Source organism: Lolium rigidum, chromosome 1, assembly GCF_022539505.1.
Source record: "Lolium rigidum isolate FL_2022 chromosome 1, APGP_CSIRO_Lrig_0.1, whole genome shotgun sequence".
Lineage (NCBI taxonomy): Eukaryota > Viridiplantae > Streptophyta > Magnoliopsida > Poales > Poaceae > Lolium > Lolium rigidum.
In genome coordinates, this window is record NC_061508.1 from 227,416,957 (window position 1) to 227,427,534 (window position 10,578).

General features: G+C 46.1%; 1 long non-coding RNA gene across 1 annotated transcript; it reads left to right on the forward strand.

The window, feature by feature from the left end:
- The first annotated feature begins 2,955 nt into the window (after positions 1–2,955).
- LOC124683260 lies at positions 2,956–8,166 on the forward strand. Its single transcript, XR_006996612.1, has 4 exons — positions 2,956–3,632; positions 6,594–6,739; positions 6,826–6,920; positions 7,733–8,166. It is a non-coding gene; the product is annotated as an uncharacterized LOC124683260 (long non-coding RNA).
- Positions 8,167–10,578: the final 2,412 nt, after the last annotated feature.

Genomic DNA, 10,578 nt, shown 5'->3' on the forward strand with positions numbered 1-10,578 from the left:
CAGGTCCACTCCATCGAGTGCGCCTTCAGGTGTGAAACCCTTCCACCTGATGCCATGTGAGCGGGTTCGGTGGAAAGAGCCGATGAGTTCGGCTTCGAGGGTTGCCTTGATCTCGTCATGTTTCTTCTTGAGCTCATCAGGCAGATCCTCGTACGTGACCGGAGTGTCTTCCGCCATCTCGGATGTAGATGGCGATGTTGTGGATGTCGAAGGTCGTCGTCCCACCGGGCGTGCGAGAATGTGTTGACGTCGAAACCCCCGGCGGGCGGAGACGGGCAACACCGTAGAGCCGGGAACAACTAGGGCTGCGGCTGGCCCCGGTCCCTCGGAGCGACGGCCCGCAAAGCCTCCTGGTCGCACGCGCCGATGTTTATCACAAGGGCGTGCCACCTGACCTATACCGGTCGGGAAGGTGTGGATGATGCCTCGCTTAGTTCCTGCAGGGCACACACGTAAACGTTAAATACGAGCCTCGATCGGCTCTCAGGTTATCCTGTGAATCGGCTGAAAGAGCCGATCCACCCATGATCCAGACAAGGTGTCCGAATATATGGTGGTCCTGCTTGATCAAGGTAAAGCTAATGAGATCTACGACGATTTAGGGTTTTCACCGCATAATCGGATCATCCTACTCCAAGTTGGGCCTCGCGCTCGCGCACGGTGATCGTAAGCCGATCCTAGACAGGGCCTAAAAACCAACACGAGGTTGATCCCCGGAACATCCTTTCTAGGGCTAGCAAACGTCACCCTACACGCCGCTGGATCCTCCCCCCCTTTGTAAGGCCTAACTATTGCGAGATATTAAACTAATCCTTGTAGAACAAGGAGCAATCGTAACGGATCAGATCTACTAAACTATGATCAAGCGGGGTGCCGCCCCTACACCTAAGATAGGTGTAGGGCGGCTAGACATGCGAGGGTTGCACTACGATAGCATGTAATAAGAAGAACAATGCTAACCCTAACATGTCTAAGATAACTACGTCGCTCGCCATCAAAAAGGCTTCAGTACGAGCAACGCATGAACAACTAGGCAGGCTTGTGCTGCCTAGATCGCAAGATGCGATCTAGGCAGCATGATGCTTACCGGTAGAAACCCTCGAGACGAAGGAGTTGGCGATGCGCCGAGATTTGTTTGTGGTTGAACGTTGGTTGTTGTTTATTCCATAAACCCTAGATACATATTTATAGTCCAGCGGACTTTCTAATGTGGGGCGTGCACCAAACCGTGCACGAGTAAGATTCTAACTTCTAAACTAAGATGTGATCTAATATGTTACAGATACACGGGCCATTAAGCCCAACTTGGTATAAAAGGCCGATTCACGTATTTCTTCCATGTATATTCTTCAAGTCCATCTTGATCGCGGCCCACCTCTGACTCGGTCAAATTCTGGTGATAACACAATCTCAAAGTTTGATAGCATATAATGATATCCCAACAAGTACATGTATCATGTTTCAGAAAGAAATATTTTCAATCTCAAAGTTGTGATTAATTATTATATAAAATTTGAATATGAGAAGTCAAGATACCATATTACATTTTTTCTGACATGTTTAAAGTTTTAACTAGAAACTTATTTCGGAAAGTATAGTGTGATTTACACATGCAGCTTCTTTGGGTTTATCTAAGTTTTATTCAATGCTCATAAAATGAACAATCTGGTATTTACATTTTAGGCTTCAATTGGAATTGAAAAAAAAAATCAGACAATAAAGAGAAGAGTTGCTGACAAGAGGTTCTAAAAGAAAGACACGAGTTGAATGCTAATAAAATGAATAGTCTAGTGTTTACCTTATAGGCTTAAGTCGGAATAGAAAAATGTGGGACAAAATAGAGACAAGCTGCTAACAAGTGGTCCTAAAATGAAGACACGAGCTGCCAAATAGAGGTTCTAGAAAAAAAGTGGGACAAGATAAAGAAAATATATAATATGAGTCGAACTTGCAACCTCTTGCTATATGGTTTGAGGCCGCGGCTTCTCATCTCTAGCCGTCGCCCCGCTCGGCTGTGGTCGCAGCGCATCTCCTAGCCTCGTAGCATGTCCTTTCCGCCGCTACGGCGACTCTGCGCCATGAGCCGTCATGTCCCTGCTATCCGCCTGTCGGCCCGTGTGGCACAACTCGAACGGTGCCCTTGATACGCCACCACTAGGCCACCGATCCGTCACGATTCGCACTCCGTGCCGCCCTCGCTTCGCCGCTCCCCGTCCATGCCCCACTTCGTCGCCCACATGTAGGTGTCCACTGGAACGCCGCGGGCGCTGCAGCCTGGATGCTCCGGTCGCACTCCATTGACTAGCCGCCACCCCATGCCTCTCCACGCACTACACACACGAACATTGATGCCCCGACTAAAGTCGCCCCTCTCCTATGGCGTTAGCGGTGAGCGCAGCTGTCACATTGATACTGTCTGAAACTGATGTTGCTGAGTTATCTTTCAGTTCGACAAGTGATACTCTCTGAAACTGCTGTTGTAGTTCTCTTTCAAATCATTAAGTAGTTGTCGTCCTTTCTATTTGATTCGTGCATCGTGTACGAGAGGAAATCAATGGCAATTGGGCTTGTGATTAATACTGCTGGTTGTGTCCTATTTTGTAGGAAATCAATCACAATTGATCTGCAGACCTGCATCAGTAGTTTCTACTTTCTAGCTTTAACTGAAAAACTTTCTTGCATCACTCACAACTCCACTTTGTAAATAAAAACTGAGGTGGAATGTTTGGTGAGTCTGCAGTCCAGATAGTATCAACAAATGCTTACATTGCATAGATACTTAGTGGTTATAGTGTTTTTTTTATCCATGGAATCCATGTGTCTGTCTTGGTAAATTTGGAAAATACATATGCAGACACAGTTGGTTTGGTTGATCTTCGTTGCAGATCATTCCCATTGGCATACCCTATTCGCAGAGAAGGAAGGTGAAAAGGCTCTTAAGCCAGCAGCGTGAAGTTCATACGTGAAGATGTTTTTCCTTAAACGTCAACCTATTATCTTTATTTTCATAGGTTAGTAATATAATCTTTTGATGAATTTAGTCCAAGTATAACATGAAGTAACAATGTTCAGAATCTATTTGAGCACTTGGTGGTGGTACCATCATGCAAATCTACAGTTTCTGTCTAATTGGATTTGTGAGTCAGAAATCACTTAAATGAGAAAAATGTGCAGCTCTATACAATGCTATTACTAAAATAGCATAATGTATACGTGATCTCACATAAGTTATAATGAAAGTGCGAGAAACTTCAGGCTAAACCAAATTTAAATGTGGTTCTTTATTAAAACTCACTATAGATAAATTTAGGTAATCTCACGAAAAAGCACAACTGTATTCTTATGCCTTGTTTCAAGACAACCACATTGGAGATTTGTTTTTAATTTCGTGTCAACATGACATAAAGTCATGCATCCAGTTGTGCTCTGCGGAGTAATAAGTCTTGATAGATCATATTAATGGAAGTGATGTCAAATGATTATATTGGACTAGATTAGGTGTTTATGCCATGCATACCAGAACAAAAAAAGAATTACGGTTATTTCTTATTTGTGCTATGGGCTGCTGATAGCTAGAGCAGAGATCTTACAAGCTGGTGTCAATGGTTACAACAACTGCATATTCGATCAGGGTATGATTGATTACTTTTATCATGCTTTTCTGCTATCATCTGTTCTGCATCTTAGAGCATCTCCAGTCGCGTCCCCCAAACCGTCCCCCAAAGCGATTTGGGGCGCGCCGGACAAAAAAAGCGTTCCAGCCGCGTCCCCCAAAGCCCTTTTTTGTCCGGCGCGTCCCGATACGGTGTCCGGCGCCCCGAGCCCGTCCCCGTCCCACAGGGGACGCACCGGGGACACCGGACACAACGAAAAGCGAGGCCAACCGACGCGGGCCCGACCCGTCAGCGGCACAGGGAAAATTCGTCTCACACTCCCGCCAAATCCCGCCGCTCCCGCCAAATCGCGCCTATACCGCCGCGCACAGGCCTCCCAAAACATATCCTGCCGCCGATTCATTTCTCCTATCCCGCCGATTTCTTTCTCCCTCCCGCCGTGCACCCGCCGCCGCTACCCTCTCCCCATTCCATGGCGCCGCGGACAGCCCCCAAAAAGATGGCGAAGAAAGCGGCCAAGAAGCCGCCGGGCAATGCGACGATAGGGGCGAAAGCGCCGTTCGCGAGCCGCGGAAGGCGCCGGCTGCGAAGAAGAAGCCTGAAGGCATGACCGAAGATGAATGGCAGCAAGATTGCCCGCGCCGGAAGCTATCGACGGCGGAGCGGAAAGGACGGAGGGCGGCGGAGCCGGAGAAGAAGGCTCGGCGGCGCGCCGGCACCGGCACATAATCGCCGGGTGTATCGCCGCCACCAACGCGAGCCCATATAGTACGAACGTGCCGGTGTACGTTCCGGGAGTCTTCTCTCCGTCGCAAGCCGCCTTCTACAACGACGGCCCCTCCGCCACTCCCGGGTGCGTGACGCCTAACTTGTCGCCGCACTACCAGGATGCGCTGCCGCACGGCGGTTTCAACCCCAACAACCTCTACTCCCCGGCGTACGAGCAACGCGAGCGGGACCCGGTCCGGACGGCGGCCCTTTCATCGGCCGCAGGGGTCCGCTCGAATACGACGGCGCCGGTGCTGAGGAGGACGACGGGGTTGAGGAGGAGGATGACGAGGAAGAGGACGGGGTGGAGGACGACGAGGAGGACGACGTTGAGGACGAAGAGGGCGGCGAGGAAGAGGACAACGAGGGTGCCGGTGACGATGATCTCGTGGAGGTAGACGCGGACGGCGTGAGGACGAAGAAGAAGAAGAAGAAGGCGTCGGGCACACGAGGCCCGAAGTGGACGGTTCTGGAAGATCTTTGTCTGTGCGAGTCGTGGGCGACGGTGAGCCATGACTCCATCATCGGCGCCAACCAAAAAGGCGGGAAGTATTGGGCGAGGATCAAGGCCGAGTTCGATGAGCGCAAGCTGATCAACGGCGACTACCGGAAAGTGCCAATGAAGAGGAGCCGAAGGCAATGTCGACGCGATGGGCCATCATCCAGGCGTCGGTGAACTCCTTCCATGGGTACCATCACGACTTAGAGACCAGGGGCGACAGCGGCGCCGAGGTCGGCCAACTGGTACGACTGTTTCTTCCATAATCCGTAGCGCCCACATTGTGTTCGATGAAATGACTCTGCTTCCTTTGGTTAGTTTGATCGGGCCATGGAATTGTACGCCAAGTACTCGGAAGGTCACAAGTCTTTCGCGCTGACGCATTGCTATGGCAAGCTCAAAGGGAACGAGAAATGGAAGCTGACGCGCTTGTCGCTGTCCAAGGGGAAGGACGCCATTGATCTGGACGCGCCGCCGGCAACGTCGGCGGGCGTCCCTATCGGCAACAAGGCTGCCAAGGCCGCCTTGGCCGACGCTGCGTCGTCCGAGAAGACGCAGCGTCGATCACGAAATGCCTCGCCGACGTCTCCTCGACCTTTATCTCCCGCGACAAGAAGGCCGATCAAAGGTGGGCCGAGCTGCTCAAGAGGCAAGAGGAGAAGCTGGAGCTCAAGAAACGCAGGGACGACATGTCCCTGCCGAGAACGTCGACGGAGGGAATGTCTCCCCGGACGCGAGCGGCGCACAACTTCTTCAAAGGCCAGATCCTCGACGACATCGAAGCCAAAATGGCGGCGGCGGACGCGGCGGCCCTGGCAGCGGCATCGGCATCGGCGGCAGCGGCAGCGCAGCAAGAGCAGGCTGACGCGCCTGCGTCGGCCTCCGCGTCGGCGACGGAGCAGACGCACCATGCACAGGAACAGGCAGATCGCGACGAGGTCGTCGTGCTCGACGGGCCTGCGTCGACTCAGGACACGACGCCGTCGACCAACCCCTTCTTCTAATTTGCATGCACCACCGGTCTGTAATATGATCGCGCGCCCAGTACTTTGATCGATCGCCGCTACTCTGATCGCGACGAACCGGCGGGAACGATCTCTTTTGAATTCATCTATTTGAATTTCTGATTGGGGGCGGCGTTTGGGGGACGCGGCTGGGGAGCGACGTCCCCCAAACGCGGCACGAACAAAACACGTCCCCCAAACGCTCGATCCGGCGCGCTTTGGGGGACGGTTTGGGGGACGCGACTGGAGATGCTCTTAGATGTCTAAACTAGCTTGCTGCTCAAAGTGGAATTTGTTCCTAAGAAGGCCGCTTTGCTCCGTTGTTTTTTCCCGAAGGGCATAATGCTAATTGTGAAGTTGTTCCTAAAAAAGGCTCATTTAAAGATAGGCTTACATTACGAGGAATAGCTCAGATTTTTTCATGTAGGTTACCAATTTTTACAAGACCAGCTATAGCGTACTGGTTCTTCTTGATTGTCTTTGCTGCTTATCAAAGTACTCATAGTTGTAGTGCTCTGTCTAACTATTCTGTCGCCTGTAAAAAAAAACCATAGATAATATGAGCTCCACGAGCAGATTATGACATCCCATGTTTTATTTTTATTTGTACTGGCCATATGAGTACTGCATTTGTTATTATAGAGCAAAATATGGATGGTGATAATACATTTGAAGCATCTACTGCACCTTCTTCTGGTAATTATTCAGAATTCAGGGCTGATGTAGTGAAAGCTCTTAAAGAGAACGGAGCGTGCACTCACATGAAATGTTCCTTCGGTAGAACTTCGAATGGTGGTGATGGTGATGGGAAGGAGAATCTATTTGCATCGTTTTTCTTTGACAGGGCAGCTGAGGTAAGGTCATGGAACATCTGACTCTAGCAGTACACTCCATCTTAAGGTGTTCCTTTAGTAGCTGACATTGTCGTCGGCATTTCCAGCGCAGCCTTTGGTCACATCACCTCCCTACTACTGTGTAATGCTCCCGTCCTTCTACACCTTTATGTGGTTGGTTAAGCGGTGTTTCTACAGCTAAGTACCTCTAACTTCTTTCTCTTCTGGGATTACTCATACAATTAGAGCAGCTCGGATACCTTCCTATCACTCTTCTAATATATGTCAATTACTGATAATATTACACTTCTTAGCACATAGAGGTTTGCAGAATACTTAAATGTCACACTTTAAGAACTAAAAAATACATGTCCAACAGGTGAGAGTACCTAGGATCCGATTCTTGATCGGATATCAGGAATCTTCTTTGTTGGGCCAAGTCAGAAGCATATAGAGTCTCTAAAGCGGTGGTCGTTGGGTCGGACCTTTAAATCCGAAATTGTTGAAATAGTGAAGATGCGTATTTTAGGTTCATATTATCTCATCTCTTTCCTATTCTGCAATTTTTTAACAAATAACTTCCCATTGTCAATTACAAACTGGAAGGGTTATTTTCTTCTGCAACCCTGTTGTCTCAGGTTAAGACATGTATTTTGTATACGTTTTGCTAATTGCTATGCCCTTTTTGGCAATGAATTGGGGAAGGAAATCATCATCTGGCCTTTCTTTCTTAGCGGATATGTTTTCTTGAATTCTCTTTGCAAGGCCATACCGGTGGAGCTGCTATTAATTGGTTACATTTTTATGATCCAAAGCATGGTACTTCATCAATTTGTCTGTTTGAATTTTCATGATGCAATGTATTCTACGTTGCCACTTATAGTATTTCCTTTTGCTGCTCGCTACCATGGACCTTCCCCGGCATGCAATGCAGCATATTAAATTACAACGTCATAGGACTATGGATGAAAATCTTGTGTGCAAGTCCAAGCATGATTAGAAGCTTTGTTGCAGGAAAATACATCTCAAGCATTGAGCATTGCCGACGAGGACCAAGCCACTACATGGGATGCACTTGATCTGCCAGCTTTCTCTATGCATTGGAACTCCTAGCCTTGTCTGAATATTCAGAGCAACAAAACGGCCTTCTTCTCACCTGACATATCATTCCAAGCTATCTCCCAAGGTTATTATTATTAGTAGGCAAATTGTATTGCGGATACCACGTCATGTCCTTGGAAAATGTGCATGGATTGATCGGAGAAGCTTGGGCTCATTCCAAAAGGCGGAATATCTCGAGACTGTCAATTTCTTCATGTCTTTTCCATGTTCACTTCAGAAGATCAATTGTGATATTTTGGTTCATATTTATTTATCATTGTGTGCCTCAAATACAGACTCATAAACGTTTTGTACAGATACATAAGTGGGTTATAACTGATTGTTCACGGGATGAGTGTTTTGAGCAAAGAATTAGCTTCTTCTTTGGATATTCTGGTAGGCTTAACGTTTTTTAATATTTTCCATGTGTGTAATATTGAAAGGAATTAGTTTTGCATTTGTGCTTGACATGCAAACATGTGTAAGATTGTCCCATTAGATCAGCAGATTAGATGGTACCCCTTTATTTGCTCATGGTTCTTAGCCGGTGCCGATTGTGGTAAATGACATCTGAAAAGATCAGGAACAAGGAACTGGGGTTTTTGCCAGTTGTTTGTAAGGACAGAAAACATATTAGTTCAGCTTCATGCATAGTTGTTTGTGTCTGGCCTGTATCCTTGAATGAGAATGCCTAACAGTTGGGTGCGAAAAACTATTCCAGCCTTATGCTTCTCGTGGATCAACTTCATCGACCGTGTTGCATACATCAAACATGAATGAGCATTGGAAGCCGGTAAAACTTTTGTTTAGGATTAATTGTTCAGATTAGCTAATATATGAATTAAATAAATGATAACAACAAAGAATATCAAGCAAAAATTAAACGATAACAAAAAAGAATGGCGCGGCAAAGCGCGCAAGGTCCATCTAGTACGTTAACACGCCCGACCTATAGCACCAATTGGGCTGGTATGAACATGTTAATATTACTCGGAGCGTACATTATATTAAAGGACAACTTAAAAAAATTGGGCCCCTAAAAAATATGGGCCCTGTGCGGCCGCACAGCCCGCACTCCTGTGGGCCCGGGCCTGTGCGGGTCGACCTTTTCGCCCTTGATTTGGTTATAATGCAGGCTCCTCCTTTGAGACTTGCTATGCTTTTTCAGATCTTTCTATGTTGGTGATGCAACCGGCAGAGACAAGGATCATAGCAACACCGATATAGATTTTCCTAAGGTACGGTGAAGCAACTATCCCTTCAGTTATAGTGCACTATTGTTTTTTCATTCGATTAAAACATTTACTCCAACCACCTCCTTCGAACAGATGGTACTACTTTCATCTTGACTACTTCTTTAAGGCAATTCCATGAGCTATGCAATGTCCAATTACATGTTACCACTACTGCCTTGATATTGCTTAACAACACTGCCAGAAACCTACAGGTTCGCTTTTATTTGAACTTCAATGTACACCAGATATATATCTCTGGGAAAAATAAATATGTTTCATGCAGTAAAAGAATGCATGTTTCCCTTTTTCAGATATCATCCATCTACATTTTTGTAGCTTCTATCAAATGATTTCCAGTTTTTTCTCTATCTGGTCTTTTCAGTCAAATTCAAGGACCTTGGGCCAAGTTATGCCATTTATTAAGCCTACATTATTTCCAAATTCCAATACACATTTTTTCATTCTATAAATTCCATCAATCTTGTGCCACCTGGGAATGTTATACAACTCCATGTTGAGTACTTATATCTCTGAACTGGTTCAAGTATAGTCTGAAAAGGAGACCATCTTTTTTTGCAGGGCGAGCATCTTAATTTTTATGATGTCCCTATATATTCCATTAATACTTTGCCCATTCCCTTATTGTGAAAAGGAGACTTCACATTCTTCATTTGTAAGTGCCGTGTTGTAAAATGCATGTCAGTATGTCAAAGAAAGCATCATTCTGTAAGCGCATTTTTTTTGATAGCTTTGACAAGAGAAGCATGCTTTTGAGAAGTTCACTCTTTTTGGTGATTATTTTTTGTATCACCAACAGCCCCTAACATCATATAAAAGCTTGGTAAGGCAATAATTTATCAGGTCATACAGAAGATTTGTTATGGACATCTCTGCATTTTTGAGAAACTTAATACTATGAAACAATTCTTTTTAGTGCTATGAGCATTTGATGATGCTAAGGAAAATTTCTTATCTTTTAAGGAGAGATCCTACCAGATTTCGTATAATTAAATAGCGCACCTTCTTTATTAAATTTTAAACATGGCAGCAGAACTATAATGTAATCATGTAGTGAAGAAACTGAAATTTGCTACCTGATGTTCTGCTTGGGTGTAGGATTCAGTTTGCAATTGAGGGATTCCCCGATTTAAGCTTCTGAGGTATGGCATGCACATCTTCTATTATCAAAAAGGTAATTAGTTGATGGTCCTCCATGGTTATGTCCAAGAGATAGTTACCATCTGAATTAGGCATCCCATGATCTATCATTCTATCGTCACATGTCTAATCAAGTTTTTTTAAATTTTTTCATGCGAGTAGTTCACTGAAGTTATGTGACATTGTGATCACATGACATATTTCTTACTGGAGCTTCAAATAACCTTTCATTTTATTTTAAATTTTGTAGTATAATATATAGTTGAGAGTCTACCGTGGCTGAATTAATCCCCAATCCCAGGTCCAACCATGGAGCTATCCGTACATGTGATGCTTGCTCCCTTTTTTTTAGATAAAAGGCACCAG